Here is a 19,648-nt window from a genome sequence, read left to right as displayed (position 1 = left end):
ATATTACATCCTCCTTTCAAGATTGTCCATTCTGTTCTCTGCTCTTCGAAGTCCTCTGCAGTCTGTGAGCGAATTACAGTGTCATCGGAAAACCTCAAAGTATTAATTTCTTGTACCAGAACTTCAAATCCTACTCCAATTTTTTGTATGGTTTCGTTTACTGCTTTATCTATGTATGGATTGAATAAAAATGGGGATACAACCCTGTCTCACAACCTTCTCAATTACTGCTTCCCTTTCATGCTGTCGATTCTTATACCTGCCGGCTGGTTTGTGTACAACTTGTAAATGACATTTCGCTCCCTCTGTTCTACTCCCGCTATCTACAGAATTTCAGAGATACATTTGCAGTCAACATTGTCTCAACCTTTCTCTAGGACTACAACTGGTTTTCCCTGCCTAGGGACAGTTGGTGACTGAAGCGCCCCTTTCCATGGGGCAGGTAAAGGAGAGAGAAATGCTTAATTTAATAAAAGATATGGTGTGTTTGAAACTGAGTTTCTCTCTGGAAAGAGACATTACAAATGTGATGGCACGATGTGGTCTGCAATTTAACACACATCAGTGTATATACATAAGCAATTTCGAAAACTCATTCACACTTCTTTTAGATTGCTGTGAGTTCGACGATTATAATCTTTCCATGTATCAGGCCCATTTGGGTATTGAGCGTCGTCATTGTTTGAAGGGTCCTTGACCATAAAAAAACTATTCTAAATTTTACGTAAAAGGCGCTAACGAATATTCGGTCGAGCTTCATAGAAACGGCTCTGCGGATTCGAATTTTGAACAATAAAATAATTTAACGGCCTGACGGGGAAAGCAATCGTTCGGTTTGCCTTCAAACAATGTGACAACAGTACCCCGATGCATCAATATGCAACATATAAATTCATTACCATTTCAATATTGTGATATCAAAGCGTTTTCTACGACATAGGGCAGACACCTGATATTTAAGAATGAAAGCATTATTGTTTCATAAAAGTACAAAACATGAGATTCAACTACATTACCTCTTCCTACATCGACGGCGGAGACAAATTGTCACAAGAACAGGATGTCACCGCTTCCTTGAAAGCTAAGTTTTTTTTCTTAAGAAACATGAATGTGACTTTTCCATAGCCGTTTACACTTTATACTCATAGCTGGTGAATTTTCTTTAACACTTGTTAATAAATAATAATAATTACGATGTATACTATGTGTGACAATAGTTTTTAATAGGTAGAAAGTCCTTCGCGTTTTTCATGTCCATTTTATGGCCTAGCTATCTTACAGCAAACGATTAGCGTTAAATACAAACACTGCCTCCACAAACGTACCAAAATATGGCCGAAGTGATAGATATGCGTTCGAGTGCGGCTAGCCGTCATTATTTCCCAGCCAGCCTTTCCATTTTTCTTCTCTTTCCCCTTCCTTCATTTCACGTTTACATTCTTCGCGTTTTTCACATAGGTACATTTTACCGCCCCCATAATTCTGAATGTCATGATTTTACAATACTTCTCTTCCAGGTTTTAGTTGGAATTACTAAAATGAACAAGGGTATAGGCATTAGACTTGCTTACAAACCTTTTGTTTCGTTTGCATATTTTTACAATTTGACAAAATCTGACTTTTTGAGCCAAGATTTGTGCCTTAACGCCTCGCTCACAGAAGTTTGAAACCATTTTGACTGTAATCCGGATAGATATTTTGATGTACGTAATGTGAAAAAGAACACATGAAATCAGAACTCAGTTCGCAAAAAACCACGTGATGGTGGAGGTTTAAACCTTCGAAACGCGTTATGGGTGTAAATAAACAGTGACTGGTAACAGTAAACTTGTGTCATTCGATATCAATAATAATAACGGTCAAGCCTAACCTAAAATATTTGCATTTAAAGGAAAGTAATTGCGTTAATACTTTACCAGGTTTGTTGTAGGTGTTGGTTTTTCTTTGTTTTATCCGTTTTTGTCGGCGGGGATTTCACTTCGCATTTACTTATAAAAAGTCGATAGCCTTTTGTTTCAATTACAATGCTACACTGTTTGCTATTCATCACAAGGTGCCATGTCCTCTATGAACGAGTGTTTGTCCGTTTTCGGACCGCAAGCACTTGTTGGAGCACGGCAGACCCCAGTAACAGTTTTCAGTTAGTTGCTAACTGCACTGGTGATTCGCGTTAGTTCCACAAGTGGCGACCGACCCTCGCTGCTCAACTGCAGTGTCGTGGCCGACAGCAGCGCTCGCACCCACGTGTGTTGCTGCAGCTCTACGCGGCGGTCCCGCTCTCCAGTGCGTCCCTCACTGTGATAGCGTAAATGCGTTATTTTATTTGAAAAGTTCATCCGCTGAAGAATCTGTCATCACATTTGATCTAAGTCTCACACTTCGAGATCACAAAGGTAAGGAATCGCTTCCCAAATTTTTCATTCGCTCTTCTCTGTGCCATAGTACGTACGTCGACTCACAAGAGTCACTCACAGAAGATTACACAATTGCCTTTTTTGGATCAATACAAACACTTTACTTGCAGTATGAGGTCCAAGGTAACACATTTTTCCCGTCCCTATACGCACCTCGTATCCGAAACGTTGTATATCGCGTACTTTTATCGCCAACAGATCAGAATGTTACTTTTAGTATTACCAAATTTAAAGTGTTAGGAAATGAATCATACACATCAATTTCCACACTAACATTAATATTAAATATATTCAATCTGTATGGCAGTTTATTTGAATCTTGTGTGTGATCAAGCACCTGAAACAGTGAGGATAGGCAGTTCCTGAGACAGATAATTTACTAAAAACAGCTGCTGACTTTCCCCCATATGACATCACATCCCTCTACACCTTCAGAAAATGTGTGAATTTTTGGCAGGAAACAGGGCAATTGGGCTACCACCACTAACCTATCTCCCCCCACCCCACCGAATCTCTGATGTCACTCACACCCCAGCCGCCACCCTGCCTCTGCAAATGACGGGAACTGGTCGGTCTCTCTCCAGCTGCCCGAGAGGTAGGTTATGTTAGTGTACCTTAATTATTTTTGGAGGGATACGGTAAATCTGTGCTGGAGAGTAAGCCAAGGTATTTAGTTCATTAATTTATTTATACCTCGGATGGGCTACCTCAGATAACCTAACTCAGAGACGTGTGTGTTTGCCTCGATGTGCAGGACTGACTGACCTGGTTCAGCCACCAGAGGCCGCTGTTGCCTCCACCCGCGCCTACGACATCACTCACCATCCACCAGCACCTCTCCCCTGGGGTTAGGATAGTGTACTTTACTCATTTTTCGTGGGAAACTGAAGTAAAGGTGGCTACTAATTACACAGTTATAAACGAAGTGCTACACAACAAGTGCCTAAAATCGAAAAATGTCTCAAAATTGACTATGTAACACAACTGGTACAATCCTGCTGGAAAAAAATTACAATACCACTTGAAACTAGTAGCAGGCCGACTCCAAATAAATAGTAACAATACATAATACGATCCCTTCACCTACAAGTCGAAATAAATCTTCTTTTCTCCGCTTTTGAATTTCCGGAAAAGGACTCTGTCTGAAACGATACCTAAAGCAAACACCGAAACTCAGTTGGCAAAGGGAGGGTAAACTGGCTGGGATGTCACTCATGGAAGTACTTCTTTTTTAGGCTAAAACCAGTGTCAAATCGTCTAACTCTAATTTAAATTAAGCTTAATGAGAAATTCAGACAGGCAGGTACTAGATTAAAATATCACAAGATTCTCATAACAGTAGAGTGAAACGTAATGTTAGTATGTCAAAAGACTCTCATAGAAGCTCCGTGAAAATAATGGTAATATATTGCATCAGAATATCAGGGGATTAAAAAACAAAGTAGATGAGCTTCTTGTTTGTTTAGAAGATTTAGAAACTAAGGATGGAATAGTTGTACTATGCCTGTCTGAAGATCATATAGTTACAGGTACGGAAATGGTAAATGTAGGTTGGTATAAGCTTTCAGCACATGTAAGTGGATACACTATGGAGAGAGGAGGAGTTATCATTATGTTAAAATCTGCCATAGAGGAAAAATTTGGAATGTAAACATTTTTGCATAGATCAACACCTAGCAGCATGTGCTTGTGAGCTTAAACCAAGTAGTGGAACTTTTATAATTCCAGCCATGTATATGTCGCCATTGAGAAATTTTCAATTATTTCTGAAAAATGTAGATTCTTTTTTGTGCTATCTGTCAGACAGAGGGAAGCAAATTATTGTTTGTGGATATTTCAATGTAGATTTTGTGAAAGAGTCCGATAGAAAACTTGACCTTCAAGTATTACTTGGTTCTTTCAATTTGATGTGAGTTATTGATTTTCCTACTTGGGTAGTACAGATAAGCAGCGCATTGATAGGTAATGTTTTCATAGGCCAAGATAAATTTAATCAAATAAAAACTTTTCCTGTTAAAAATGGTCTGTCTGCTCATGACGCACAGCTAGATACAGTATATGATATAACACCATACAGTAATGCAAATCACTCCTCCACCATAGCGTATTCACTTAACAGTTTAACTGTTTAGGGAAAGCTTGCAGTTTTTAGACTGGGATGAGGTGAACAGGGAAGCTGAGGCTGATTTAAAATTTAACGTATTTCATGATACCTTTGTGAGTATATTTGAAAACAGTCTCCCTAAGAAAACAGATAAATATAATTGCAAGAACCCATGTAAAACCCTACGGCTTGCTAAAGGGATAAAAATATCTTCGCAACAAGAAAGGGAAATTCATCTTATAGCTAGGAGGAGAGACGATCCCGAAACATTGAAACATTATAAAAATTGCTTCACTGTATTAAGAAAAGTTATTAACAAGTCGAGAAGTATGTGCATTATGTCTGAGATTAGCACATCTTATAACAAAATTAAAACTATTTGGACTATTGTTAAAAGGGGAACTGAGAGCACAGGGAGAGTGTATTTCTATCAAATTCAGAGAAAAGTTTGTTAAAAAAAAACTCAGAAGTAGAAAACATTTTAATAATGATTTTTTAAGTGTTGTAGAGAAAATAGGATCAAACTATTCATTATAAAATGCAAGGCAGTATATGTAAGAGGCAATACCTATGCAATTTGATAAAATTGAAATTCAACCCACCTCTCCTACTTAAATTAGGAAAATAATAAAGTCACTCAAAAGTAAAAGCTCCCATGGAATTGTTGGCATTTCCAACAGAGTAGTAAAAGCTTGTTTCCTACAAATACGTCAGATTCTCAACCACATATTTAGTAGCTCACTGACTGAACTACACTATTGTTAAACCATTACTTAGAAAAGGGGATAGGTCTGATGCTAACAGCTACTGCACAATCTCAAATTCTGACAGCTTTAACCAAAATTCTTGAAAAAGTAGTATATTTCATAGTAGCATCACAAATTTGTAAAAATGAAGTACTAACAAAACGCCAGTGTGGTTTTCAGAAACTTTTTTCAACAGAAAATGCTATATATGCTTTCAATAATCAATATTAAATTCATTGAATTATCAAACACCACCCATTGGGATATTTTGTGATGTCTCAAAGACTTGTGATTGTGTGAATTATCAAATTCTTCTAGATAAGCTTCAGTATTTTGGTAAGAGTAGGAAAGTGCACAAATGGTTTAATTCATATTTAACTTGAAGAGTGTAGTTTACAAAAGTTAGCACAGGCCTCTAACTGGGGGTGGGGGGGGGGAGGTGGTAATCAAGAATAGGGTCTCACAGGATTCAGTCTTGGGTGCCTTATTATTCTTAATACATAATAAGGCAAAACTCGTTCTTTTTACTGTTGATACAAGTACAGTAACCACATTCAACAGGCAAGAATTAATTGAGGAAACTGTAAATAATGTCTTTCAAAAAATTATTAAATGGTACTCTGCAAATGTACTCTCGCTGAATTTTGAGAAAACACGGTGTATATAATTCTGTACAGCTAATGCCTTAACACCATTGATAAATATAGACCATGTAGTCTGTTGCTAAGGCAGAATATTCAAAATTTCTGCGTGTGTGCAGTGATGAGAAATTGAATTGGAAAAAAACATACCGATGATCTGCTAAAATGGTTAGGTTCAGCTTTTTTATGCTATTAGGGTTATTGAAAATTTTGGTGATAAAAATATCAGTAAATTAGCCTACTATGCCTATTTCCATTCACTGATTTCATTTGCCATGATATTTTGGGGCAATTCATCATTAAGAGAGAAAGTATTCATTGCGTGGAATCCCAATTAAAAAATAACAGTGAAGTGTATAGCTACAACACAAGAAGAAAGGATGATCTACACTCTTCTCAATTAAATCTCACTTTGGCACAGAAAGGGGTGATTTACGCTGCCACAAAAATATTTGGTCATTTGCCAAGTAGCATTAAAAGTCTCACTCATAGCCAACCAAAATTTCAAAGCAAATTAAAAGAATTTCTGAATGACAGCTCCTTCTACTCAATAGATGTATTTTTAGATATGAAGTACTAACTGTTAAAAAAATTAATTAATTATTTTGTGTAAAGAAATCTTATATAAAAGAGACCATTTCGACACAGTTATTAAATGACGTATTCATAGTCTATGGGACAGGGCTATGTATGTACAGGTACACTGATAGAAATTTCACAGAAATGAGAATTGTTATGATGTTAAAAAAGAAAAAGAAAAGAAATTCGGATGCACTCATACCGCTTACTCTGATGTTCAACACTTATCTGAAACACCGAGTGGGATTAGCTTATGTTTGCTACTGGATGTTGAGGCACTTATTTTTTTATTTTTCTCACTTTTCGAAGCACAGTTCGACTATGGGAACTCCACACTGGTGTCAAAGGGCAGACGGTAAAATCAGAACAATTACATATCTAAAAGTTCCTGACACATTTCGAAAGCCACAACAGATCGCGGAATTCTCCTAGAATTGGAAGCACTGTGCTACAGTCGAGAAAAATTGCTGGAATTTTCGTTGAGTTTTCCATGTCCTACAACTGCTAGTAAGGAGAAGCTCTAGAGCCACAATGGCGGGGGAGAGAAACGTGCCACCTGTCCAAACCAGAGCATACTGGTCTGCTTTTACTTATCTATGAACACTCAAACAAAGAAAACTTTCTGAAGTCATGGAACTTTCCGCAAATGCCTTTTTCTGCCCCTGTCTTGTTCGGACCAGTCTGTAGAAACCCTTATTCCCTCCCACAAAGGATGTTTTGTGACTCTCTGACGTCACAGAACTTCCTATGAATGGATCATCCTGATTACTCCTTAGTCTAAATTACCTGCTAAAATGCTGTTGCTGGCTTGGGAGCATCGTTCACCGCTTTCTATACACAAACAAATTAGGAGAATTTCGCCAGAGAACTATTGTGTACAAGTTGAAAAAACATAAAGCACATTTCACTGACAGTTAAACCCTGAAAAAGCGGTCCACACATCATGAAATTCGGAAACTACTGCCAAATACACTTACACAGTTACATTGCTCTGTTACTGTCAACGAAACCTGGAATTCTTCGGCGTGGAACTGATCTCCAAGCGGGCTCTATCACCACGAATGTACCACGATGCCATATCGCTACGTCTCTAGTAAGCACAATTCATATCATGCACTATACAAAATCATCACTTCTGCATGTACCTATCGACCCCCAGGCACTCCTACTTACACCACGAAGATACACAGATCTCAAAATCGGAAGAACATGCGACGTATATAGTCGCAGTGCTAGCTATCCCCAGCGAGGTTTGTCGGTCATCCAACACAGTCAACGGTCAAGGTGCAACTGGTGCCACATTCGCTGGCACGATGCATGATCACGGCGCCCCTGCAGACAGCGCTCACTCTCCAAACTCGTGCACAAAGGCTTGGCTGTTTCCTTAGGCATGAAGGCATTTGCTAACAGTACTCTCCCCGGTTGGTTGGTTGGTTGGTTTGTGGGGGTTGAAGGGACCAGATTACAAAGGCCATCGGTCCGTTTTTCCACGATCGTGAAATACCCACAAGAAAGAAACACAGGCAACGGAGATGACAAGGGACAATACAGAACAAGAAAGACATAGACAAAGACCAGAAAAGAGGAATTAAAAGCACACAACGTGTTACAGTGGTTGGCTGACCATGGAAACAAAAAAAGGAAAAGCCAACCACCAAGAGACATTCTAAAGACCCCAATCTGAAACCGTAGACCAAAGACCAGACTCAACACAAAAAAGAGGCAAACCCTGATATCGAGCGATATACGATCCCTGCTCGGATAAAACTCAAAACGAAGCCTGCCATTGCGGCGTCTTCCGATAAAAGGTCACGGAGCGTATCAGGCAGCGCAAACGTCTGCCTGAACGCGGTTAAAAGCGTACAGGTCAACAAGTTGTGAACCACTGTCAACGCTGATCCACAGCGACATAGAGGTGGGTTCTCGTGGCGTAATACATGACCGTGCGTCAGCCAGGTGTGGCCAATGCGCAGCTGGCAGAGAACAACTGAGTCCTTGCGTGAGGCGCGAAAGAAGGAGCGCCACACACCTGTCGTCTCCTTGATGACCCGAAGTTTGTTTTTGGGAAGGCAGGGTGCGCCATTCATCATTCCAGGTACCAAAGGCTTTTTTCCGCAATACTGACTGCAGATCACATTCCGAAAGGCCAATCTCCAGCGCCGGTGCACTGATAGCCTGTTTTGCCAGCGTGTCAACACGTTCGTTACCCAGGATGCCGACATGACCCGGGGTCAACACAGAAATCATGGAGAGGCCGCAATGGGCAAGACTATGGATAGACTCATGGATAGCCATCACCACACTAGAGCGAGTATAGCTCGTAAATAGCTCCGGGAGTCACTACAGATAACGAAGGACATAGTTGAGCAGGAGTGGATATACCCTAGGGCGCAAGCGATGGCTACAAGCTCTGCAGTGAAAACACTGCAACCATCCAGCTACGAGCGATCTTCGGAGCGATCCCCAAGACTAAAAGCATAACCAAATCGACCAGCAACCATCGAACCCTCGGTATACACTTCCGTGTAGCCGGAAAACGCGGTAAGGATGGAAAGAAAGCGACAGCGGAGGGCGCCAGGAGGGATTGAGTAGCTGAAGGCATGGACAGGGCACACACCACAGGGGTATGTGTAGATGGGCCCAGAGGGAAGAGACCAGACGCGAACCGCAATCATACACCATGACTGGGGCCGCCATTGTGGAAAATGGGCGACCGAGTTGGGGAACAGGAGATGGTAATTGGGATGCCCGGCAAGCTAAAAGCATGTGCAGCATAAGTGGCCAGTAGTCGTTGGCGCCGGATCCGCAATGGAGGGACACCAGTCTCCAAAAGTAGGCTGTTGACAGGGCATTTGCGGAAAGCTCCACCTGCTAGTCGGATACCGCAGTGAAGTATGGGGTCAAGCAAATCCAACGCAGAAGGCGATACTGAGTGGTAAGCCAGGCTCCCATAATCGAGTCGGGACTGAATAAAGGCCTGATACAGTCGTAGAAGGCTAGACCGATCGGCACCCCAGCTGGTGTGACTCAAGCAAAGAAGAGCGTTAAGATGCCATCAGCACATTTGTTTAAGCCACCGAAAATGAGGGAGCCAAGTCAACAGGTATCAAAAAGCAATCCCAAAAACCGATACTTCTCCAACACAGCAAGAGGTTCGCCGTTAAGAGAAAGCCGTGACTCAGGGTGAACAGAGCGACGCTGGTAGAAATGCATAACGCAAGTCTTGAAGGCCGAAAACTGGAAGCCGCGCTTTACAGCCCAAGACTGAACTTTGCGGATAGCGCCCTGCAGCTGCCGTTCAGCAACTGGAACTGCAGTAAGGCAAAAGTCATAAGCATGCAAAGGTGCTGATACTGATGTTCCCACAGCTGCAGTGAGCCTATTGATAGCAACTAAAAATAGGCAGTCGCTCAAGACAGAGCCTTGCGGGACCCCATTCTCCTGGACTCGGGAGGAACTATCGGAGGAACCAACTTGCACGCAGAAGAACGAAGCGACAGAAAATTCTGAATAAAAATCAGGAACGGGCCCTTACGACCCAGCCATGAAGCGTGGTGAGGATGTGATATCACCACGTTGTATCGCATGTCAAAAAATACGGCAACCAGATGCTGACATCGGCAAAATGCCGTATGGATGGCAGACTGCATGCAGACCAGATTATCGGTGGCAGAGCCACCCCGAGATGGAGCCAGAAGGCCCCGAGACTCAAGTAGCCAACTGAACTTCCGGCTCACATTGCGTTCGAGTAACTTGCACAGAAGGAGCCAGAAGGTCCTGAGACTCAAGTAGCCATCTCATCCTCTGGCTCACCATGCGTTCGAGCAACTTGCACAGAGCGTTGGTGAGGCTAATGGAGCGGTAACTGTCCAACTCCAGTGGGTTCTTTCTAGGTTGCAACACTAGTATGACGAGCATCTAACAGTGGATTCGATCAGGCATGGGAGCCATATCAGGGCAAGCGGCTAGGGCACTACGTAATTCCCTCTCACAGAATGGAGCATTGTACGATTCGGGATGGCGCACATGGAATGAAAGGCTTCGACATTCCAGCCACTTTTTCAGGGAGCAGAAGGATAGCAGTGTAACGCCGGAAATGCATATCCTCCTATTTGCATCTATTGTACTATAAATTTGTTTTCCTTATTTTTGTTGCCTGAATATATAACATTTCTGTGTCTTCGTATATTGTAATTGTTTTACTATTTGTATATATATTTATGCATTTATGTCGATGTATAATTGGTTTGTTTCGTAAATATTATTTATATTTTTACGCTGGGTCTTGCCTAGGGAAAACTGCTATCGAACGATTACATCGATAGGTCGTGTGAAGAATCAAAGTGTGTAGGATCTTTGGTAGTGTTAACTCTGCCGCGGGCAGAGCAGTGGGAGTCTGGCTGGAGTAGTGCGGTTGAGCAGGTGTGTTGTGTGACGCTCCCGCGAGTTGCCGCGCTTTCGGGGTTGGGCAGCATGTAATTGCGCTCCACTTGCGATCATAGTTTCTGACATGGTGTCGCGGACAGGAAGCATTAGCCGGAGGACATCAAGAGCCCGTTTCGTCTGGTGACCGTGTCGAGAAGAAGGCGCGCCAACATCCAGCTTCTGCAACAGCGACGGCCGACAATGAGTGACTGTCGCCACCTCCTCGATCGACGGCTTCAAACCTTCAATCAACCAACAAGGAAGACTGGGAGCACGTAAAGTTTTAGAACTGTATGGCAGACCTCAGCTTTTCAAACTGTACCATTTTCGTAACTATAATTACAGCAACTTAGCATGAACATTTGTTGCTCATTGTCCCAATTGCATTACCAAGCACGGTCCCTTCCTTTTCCGGAATGAACCCGAGTGTCGTTGAAATTCAAACGCCAGCATTAAAATAATAATATAGCATTTCACTACTTTAATTTCAAAGTTCAGTTAAAGTATTCATAGCTGGCTGGCTACAATACTTAGATTACACAAGCACAAATTAAGAGTGCGAGTTTTGTTACCATATTTTAGCTTACCTGTGACTGCAGCTCAGCTTGGTACGTACTAAATTTTACTACTGTTAATTGTTCAGAATCATTTAATTCAAGTTCAAAGTTAAATCCCTGATTTCTAAATTGCGTAGATTAAAGTAGCTTTTGAAATGATTGTTGAGGTAGTCCAAGACTAACCGTATTTTACTGAATTTCGATGTGCTTCAGAAAGAAAGCTCACTGTTAACTTCAGTCACTAAATTAACTTTCGATTTTCCGGTTTTATTAATTCTTTTACTAAATTAAGTCAGAGTGTAGCGAAATTTATTACTTCTGACAAACTTTCAGTTTTCACACTGCACGTGTCAACCTTCAGTTGCCACACTTCTAGTGCTAATTATATGTGTAATAACCTTTCTTTTTCAGTTACTATAGTAATTGTCCTTAGGACTGGCGACCGTAATTTCCCCCAAATCTCAAATATCTAATTACCGCTAGTTAATTGTTAACGTAACGGCCGCACATTTACTTTCTTTATTAACTTTACCGCTTTTCAAAATTAATTTCCACCAGTTTCATTTGCATTTTTCCTTTCATTTAGATGTAACCCTTTCCTCCCGCTTTACCGACAGTTTAACTTCGATGACGATTGCTTTTCCCAAATTTCCATTAGGTACACGCGGTTTAATTTTTCACTGTCATTAAGGTCGATAAGTGAGGGGGAGGTTACAGCAGGTAATACGAAGAAGCGAAACTTTGAGCATAATGCCCTGCCAAGAGTTCGGCAATCGTGTCTGATTCAGTACAGACTGCTCCATTCAGGGAAAGTGCAGGTACACTGACAGGTGTCTGATATCCATAGAGTCGCCTGATCTTCGTCCAAACGTGTGATGGAGGGGTACAGATGCCAATGGTGGAGACATGCCTTTCTCAGCACTCCTGCTTCCCCCAGCGAATAAGGCGTCGGTCTCGGGCACACAGCCACTTAAAAGTAAGGAGGTGTTCCAGCGTGGGGTGCCGCTTATGATGTTGGAGGGCTCACCTGCGATCTCCGGTGACCACCAAGGCACAGTCCTACGCTGAGGCGACCCAGAAGAACAAGGAATTGCAGATTCCGCTGCAGAAACAATGCTGGTGGTTATCTTGTGAACCACTAAATCAATGGTGTCATTAGAAGGAGGCTCAATAGTGGCAATGGAGGCGAACGAGTCCCAGTCAGCCTTATTCAAAAGCCATCTGCTGAGGCACCCAGAAGAGTGACTTTGTGGCAGTGACAGAAAGATTGGAAAGTGGTCACTACCGCACAAGTCGCCATGCACACACCATGGGACAAACGGTAGAAGGCCAGGGTTGCAGAACAAAAGGTCATTGGCTGAGTATGTGCCATGTGCCACACTGAAATGTATGGAGGCACCATTATTTAAGAGAGAAAGGTCGAGCTGTGACAACAATGGCTCAATGACAGTGCCTCAGCCTGTAGCCACCAATCCACCCCATGAAGGGTTGTGTGCGTTAAAGTCGCCCAGTAACAGAAAAGATGGTGGCAGTTGGGCTATCAGCACAGCAAAGACATGCTGTGGGACATCACCATCTGATGGAAGATAGATACTGCAGATAGTAACAGCCTGATTGTCCACTCCTGAACAGCGACAGCCTGTAAAGGTGTTTGAAGACGTAAAAACTCCATGTAAAGAGAGTTAAGGACGTAGACGAAGACTCCACCAGATATTCTCGCATAAGGTGACCAATTCTTACAATAACCCTGATGGCGAAGGAAGGCTGGGCTTCACATCGCTGGAAACGAAGCTTCCTGGAGTGCAATGCAGAATAAATGGTGAGGGCTGATAAGTTGTTGGAGCTTAGCAAGGTTTTGGAAAAAACCGCTGCAATTCCACTGGAGAATGACATTGTCTGCAGCCGAAAAAGGCGTGAAAGGACCGAGGAGGCAGATTACGTCACTGGGTCATCTGCTGCCAATTGAGTTCCTATGTGATCGACATCCATTATGTCTGAGGGTTCGGCGATATCAGTGGACGCCAGGATCTATACTACATACTAACACACAGATCTTGTAGGGAGCGGTGGTGTTGATGCCACCGCATGGTCTGGATTCTTGGGTGAATTTTTCTTTTTTTAGTTTCTCTTGCTGTTCCTTCGATGTTTCTGGCTGGGAGGGCTTTAACTGGGTCAGTCTCAGTGACTGAGGAGTACGATCAAGCCCTACAACCAGCTCCCTGTGGTTGCTTCAGCCACTGGTGGGTGTCCGCTTTTCCACTGGTCGGGAACTGGGAAGGTAGTGACCCAAGGGACTTCTTCCTGGCGAGAGGAGCCGAAGAAGACTTACAGTTTTCTGGCTGAGAAGTGGGGACTGACGTCCCCGATGGCTGGGGCGGGGGGGTAGAGGGGGGCGGGGTTGCTCCTGAAGTATTTGGTGCAGGAGCAACAGGGAGGGAAATATCACCCAGCTACAAGGGGGCTGATGGAGTCTGACGGCTCTGATTGCCAACTGTACGTGGCGAAATGGGAGATGGTAGAACCATTGTCGTAGCGGCGTAGGTGGACGTCATACACACAGGTGGGAGCCTGTCGTATTTTCGATTAGCCTCAGTGTAGGTCAGTCGGTCCAGGGCCTTATATTCCATGATTTTTGTCTCTTTCTGTAAACTCCAATCTGCCGAGTAAGGCTCTCCACAGTTGACACAGATTGGAGGCGGGGCACATGGAGTATTGGGATGTGATAGGCGTCTGCAATCTCGACATGTGAGGCTGCAAGTGCAGCGGGAAGACATATGGCGAAACTTCCAGCACTTAAAGCACCGCATCGGGGGAGGGATATAGGTCTTGACGTCACAGTGGTAGACCATCACCTTGACCGTCTCGGACAATGTATCACCCTTGAAGGCCAAGATGAAGGCACCAGTGGCAACCTGATTATCCCTCAAATCCCGATGAATGTTCGGACTAAATGAACACCTTGCCGCTCCAAACTGGTTCGCAGCTCGTCATCAGACTACAAAAAAGGTCCCTGTGGAATATAATGCCCTGGACCAACCTGTCACAAGCGAGTAATGCCCGTGACTGGGCAGAGGATGCTGTTTTTATCAAAACTGACCCAGAGCGCGTTTTGGACAAGCCCTCCACCTCCCTAAACTTGTCCTCTAATTGCTACACAAAGAACTGAGGCATCATCGTCATCAAAGACTCCCCATCAGTTCTCGTACAAAATAGGTACCAGGGCGAATAAGTCTCGCTGCTAACCTTAGCCTTTCGCTCTTCCCATGGTGTGGCCAGGGAGGGGAACGATTTGGGGTCATACTTCTGCGCACTGAATTGAGCCATCGAACTCTTAGAGAATGCTGACGGCTGGCCAGCAGCAAGAGGAGATGTGCCAAGCTTCATTGCGTGTCATCCACCCTGACGCCACCCACTCCAACCAAGGGCCCTCCCCACGGGCGCCACCCAGCCGCAGCGTGGGAGTCTTGATGCCCCAGAGAGATAGGCATCTACTCTTTGGCATACGTGGGGAGTTAGCGGCGCAGGCATCAGCAGAGCGATCCCTGTGTTGTCAGGGGGCTACAACCAACAGGGTACATGGCGGCCCCACTACAACGGACTGGCTACCGTGCTGGATATCAGATGCAAAGAAGTTCATGGTCCTCGTCGGCGCAGGAAGCGGCACTGCATAGTGCATGGCGTAAACCGCACCCAGGACGGTGTCCTCGCCCAAAAGACGGAGAATGAGTGGGACTGCAATGCAACAACGAGAAAACGGGCTACACAATGGACACCTTGCACCATGTAAGGCACCCTTCCCAATTGGCTAATTCTTCGGAAAAATTTTGAAGTATGGAGGTCAAACTCTACAGGGGACCAACGCATAAAGGCCGAAATGTGTGTGACTCTTTTAGTCGCCTTTTACGACAGGCAGGAATACCGCGGGACTATTCTTACCCCCGAACCCGTAATGGGGAACTCTCTCCGGCTGCGCCTGCTTGCTGCCATGGTTTGTGCTAAGAGTTGCGACCATCTGCAGACTCCAGGATTACAAGAATGTTTACTTTCTGAGTCCTGTCGATGAGAAAACTTCGTCAATCGCGAATTAATTTATGAATGTCGAAACCGATATCAGTTGTAATATCTGATTTTACACGCCAAAAAACAATATTAGGGTCACTTTTACGATGCAATCATCGAGTATCATATAGAAATTTGCTGAATTTCATCTATTTTCAAGTGCTTTGCAGGAATATCATACCATTTACGAGACTGTTCTGGACATTAACCGCATAGCAGTAGGCCACCGATCGCCTACACAGTATTGTTCTGAAGATAATGAGTGGATATTATATCTTGTTGTTTGTTGTTGTGGTCTTCAGTCCTGAGACTGGTTTGATGCAGGTCTCCATGCTACTCTATCCTGTGCAAGCTTCTTCATCTCCCAGTACCTACTGCAACCTACATCCTTCTGAATCTGCTTAGTGTATTCATCTCTGGGTCTCCCCCTACGATTTTTACCCACCACGCTGCCCTCCAATACTAAATTGGTGATCCCTTGATGCCTCAGAACATGTCCTACCAACCGATCCCTTCTTCTGGTCAAGTTGTGCCACAAACTTCTCTTCTCCCCAATCCTATTCAATACTTCCTCATTAGTTATGTGATCTACCCATCTAATCTTCAGCATTCTTCTGTAGCACCACATTTCGAAAGCTTCTATTCTCTTCTTGTCCAAACTATTTACCGTCCATGTTTCACTTCCATACATGGCTACACTCCATACAAATACTTTCGGAAATGACTTCCTGACACTTAAATCTATACTCGATGTTAACAAATTTCTTTTCTTCAGAAACGCTTTCCTTGCCATTGCCAGTCCACCTTTTATATCCTCTCTACTTCGACCATCATCAGTTATTTTGCTCCCCAAATAGCAAAACTCCTTTACTACTTTAAGTGTCTCATTTCCTAATCTAATACCCTCAACATCACCCGACTTAATTCGACTACATTCCATTATTCTCGTTTTGTTTTTGTTGATGTTCATCTTATATCCTCCCTTCAAGACACCATCCATTCCGTTCAACTGCTCTTCCAAGTCCTTTGCTGTCTCTGACAGAATTACAATGTCATCGGCGAACCTCAAAGTTTTTATTTCTTCTCCATGGATTTTAATACCTACTCCGAATTTTTCTTTTGTTTCCTTTACTGCTTGCTCAATATACAGATTGAATAACATCGGGGAGAGGCTACAACCCTGTCTTACTCCCTTCCCAACCATTGCTTCCCTTTCATGTCCCTCGACTCTTATAACTGCCATCTGGTTTCTGTACAAATTGTAAATAGCCTTTCGCTCCCTGTATTTTACCCCTGCCACCTGTAGAATTTGAAAGAGAGTATTCCAGTCAACATTGTCAAAAGCTTTCTCTAAGTCTACAAATGCTAGAAACGTAGGTTTGCCTTTCCTTAATCTTTCTTCTAAGATATCTTAAGAGAGCCGAAACTCTGGAGTGGGGTGTTCTGTAAACCATTGAGGAACTAAGAATTTATTTCATCTGTGAAGGTTTTTACGTGAAAATTCGAAAACAGAAGAAACTGGTAGTTCCCATCGTATTTTTTTAACGGATACCGATGTCAGTTATAGAAGACATTAAAGATCGTCGTTGTACTTTACAAAGTTAACTAAGATTTTAATACTCATAAACAGAAGTGTTTCCCATGTCTACAGACTCAGTAAATGTTTCTTCCACCTGTGTTTCACCATTTCGATGCAAACACCACATCCCAGTCGATGTTATCTGAACCAATTAAGGAGGGGAAATATGTAGAATGGCAGTATATCTCACAGCCGAATAAGAGTCTTGTAGAACTCTCGGACCTTCCGGACGGAGAGGAAGACTTGTAACGACTTGTTTCACTACAGCCCTGACAAAGAAATGTGACGTCACTGATCCAACCACATTAAAGTCGAACAAGAGCTTCTGTTTCCGGTCTGCATAAATCAGTCACGAAAGAACAAAATAATCAAGAACAGGACGCTTCCTGCAAGCCGTTAAACGTATTTCATGGAAAGACTGCCTCCGACTCCCCCTCCTCCCACCCCCACCCCCCTGAAGCAATAGCGAAATACCTGAGTATACACAGATGAATAATTTAACAATCAACTGCGGTGAGCTTTCAAACATTCTGGATGTGCTGACACTGCCTGAAAGTGGTCCTTGGCCTAAGTAAAACGTTTGCCTGGTGAAAGCCTCTCATTTACGCTTCTCACTACTGCTTCCGTAATACCTATACCTGCTAGATATTTTTAGTATCGAAATTTGTCTCCTGTGGCTATTCCCATTCATCAGATTTAGTGTTATGCGCTGATGGTGTGTTATACTGTGTTGACATATTCCATACCAATTTCTCTGCAGTTTTTCAGCTAGTGTTTTCGACTGGTTAGAACTACTCGTCGACGCTTCTGACTGCTAATAGCTTCATATATATAACCGCCAGAAACCTTTATGGTCTGTCGTTCGTGGTATTTAATATCGTATGAGAGATGTTCACAGTACTGGTTTCGAAAAAAATGATGGTAACGTTGCGTTGTTCTTTATCCTAGTCCACATGAACCTGACGATGGAGTTCACTAAAAAGTCCTTCCAAATGAACTTACATTTTGTGTGCATATACTGTACAGCACCACCGGGCTAGAGTCCACATCTGCAGCCGGCGAGCGTGGCCTTAACTGTTGGGTGAGACGACAGGTGGAATGCTGTTATGATTTCGCAAGAGTGACGGGGTCCATTCTGCTGCACCCAAATACAAGTATGCACTCGGCCTCACTGGTGCAGATAGACAATAGCGACCAGAAGCTGTCACCAGTCTAGAACACTAGCATACCTTCATAACAGCTGTGTGTGTGCGTGTGCGTGTGTGTGTGTGTGGTATGCAGCCAGCGGTCCTCATCGTTCGTAAATAACGGACCCAGTCGATCATTTTCACAGACAAATTGAGATACAGCTCTCTAATCTCGCCGATGTGAAAACTTTCAAGAACAGCCTCCAATAATATATGACTATTTCTAGAGAGTTCTGCCATTAATACTGAAAGCTGACTCAGCAGAGAGAGACAGAGGTAATACCTGTCGAAACCAAACAGTTCCTCGTAAACAAAATTCCTGTCGCGAATATCTCACGAACCACTAATCGTTCTGGCTTGAAAGACATTCCTCAACGCTGTGGGGAAATGCTTTCTGAAACCGGCGAACCGACACATAACCGCTATGTGAAAATAGCAAAGTAATTGTCCGTTGACAACCCCTTGCTAAACATATATCATACCCTGTATTAGTAGTGGCTGTGGAAATAGATGTTTTTACATCGTTAAAGTATCGTGAAAATCCTGCACAGCAGTATGTCACAAGCTATATTTCCTCTAAATATTGTCTCACCCGGTAGAAAAATCTGTTCTTACTATTACGCCCCGAAACGGACAATGGAATTCGCGGCACAGTCTTGCAGACGGGAAAACTGCAAAAGAACACGAAGTCGCCACACCCCCTTAAAAATCCATGCGTATAAATACCCTGCAAGCAGCAGTTCATGGTGTGGGGTGGGGTGCATCACGTCAGTATTACCGTTTACCCTTATATCCCAAAGTCACAAGCTGTTAGACTAACAAATTGCCTATATATAACCATACATACCCTAATCCACCCCTATGTTTCCGAGGGAAATACGTAGTCTTCCTCAGATTTTTTTTCCGTCACATATTCGAGGGAAGTTGTGCGGCAAACTGACGTATATATATCCAGGGCAGCTAACGGCTAAGTATGACACATTCTGTCTCGGCATTCCCGCCTTCAACAGCAACAGTGTTAGTGCGCCAATTGCTCGCAGAGCTTGGTGTTGCTACATTAAAATTAAAAACCCGAGAGGCATCACAAGACGTATTTCTAAAGCAACAAACTACAGTGAACGTACATGAGCCGCAGGACGTGATATGCGGTGCACAGGAGCGAGAGTATATCTGTTGTACTGTTTTGCTTAGGATAGTGGGAGCACTGGAGATGGAAATCTGCTGTTTGTGATTTCGGTCATTCAATCGTTCTAAGATCAACGACAGTTCACTGCAAGATAGTGTACCTACTTCAACAGCTGTTACATGCAGTAAATGTGGAACTCAAAGCACAGAGAAAAAGTTACTACCGAAATAC

This window comes from Schistocerca cancellata, chromosome 3, assembly GCF_023864275.1.
Source record: "Schistocerca cancellata isolate TAMUIC-IGC-003103 chromosome 3, iqSchCanc2.1, whole genome shotgun sequence".
In the NCBI taxonomy this organism is placed as follows: Eukaryota; Metazoa; Arthropoda; class Insecta; order Orthoptera; family Acrididae; genus Schistocerca; species Schistocerca cancellata.
The sequence above is the reverse complement of the archived record's forward strand: the minus strand, read 5'-3'. Positions refer to the sequence as shown.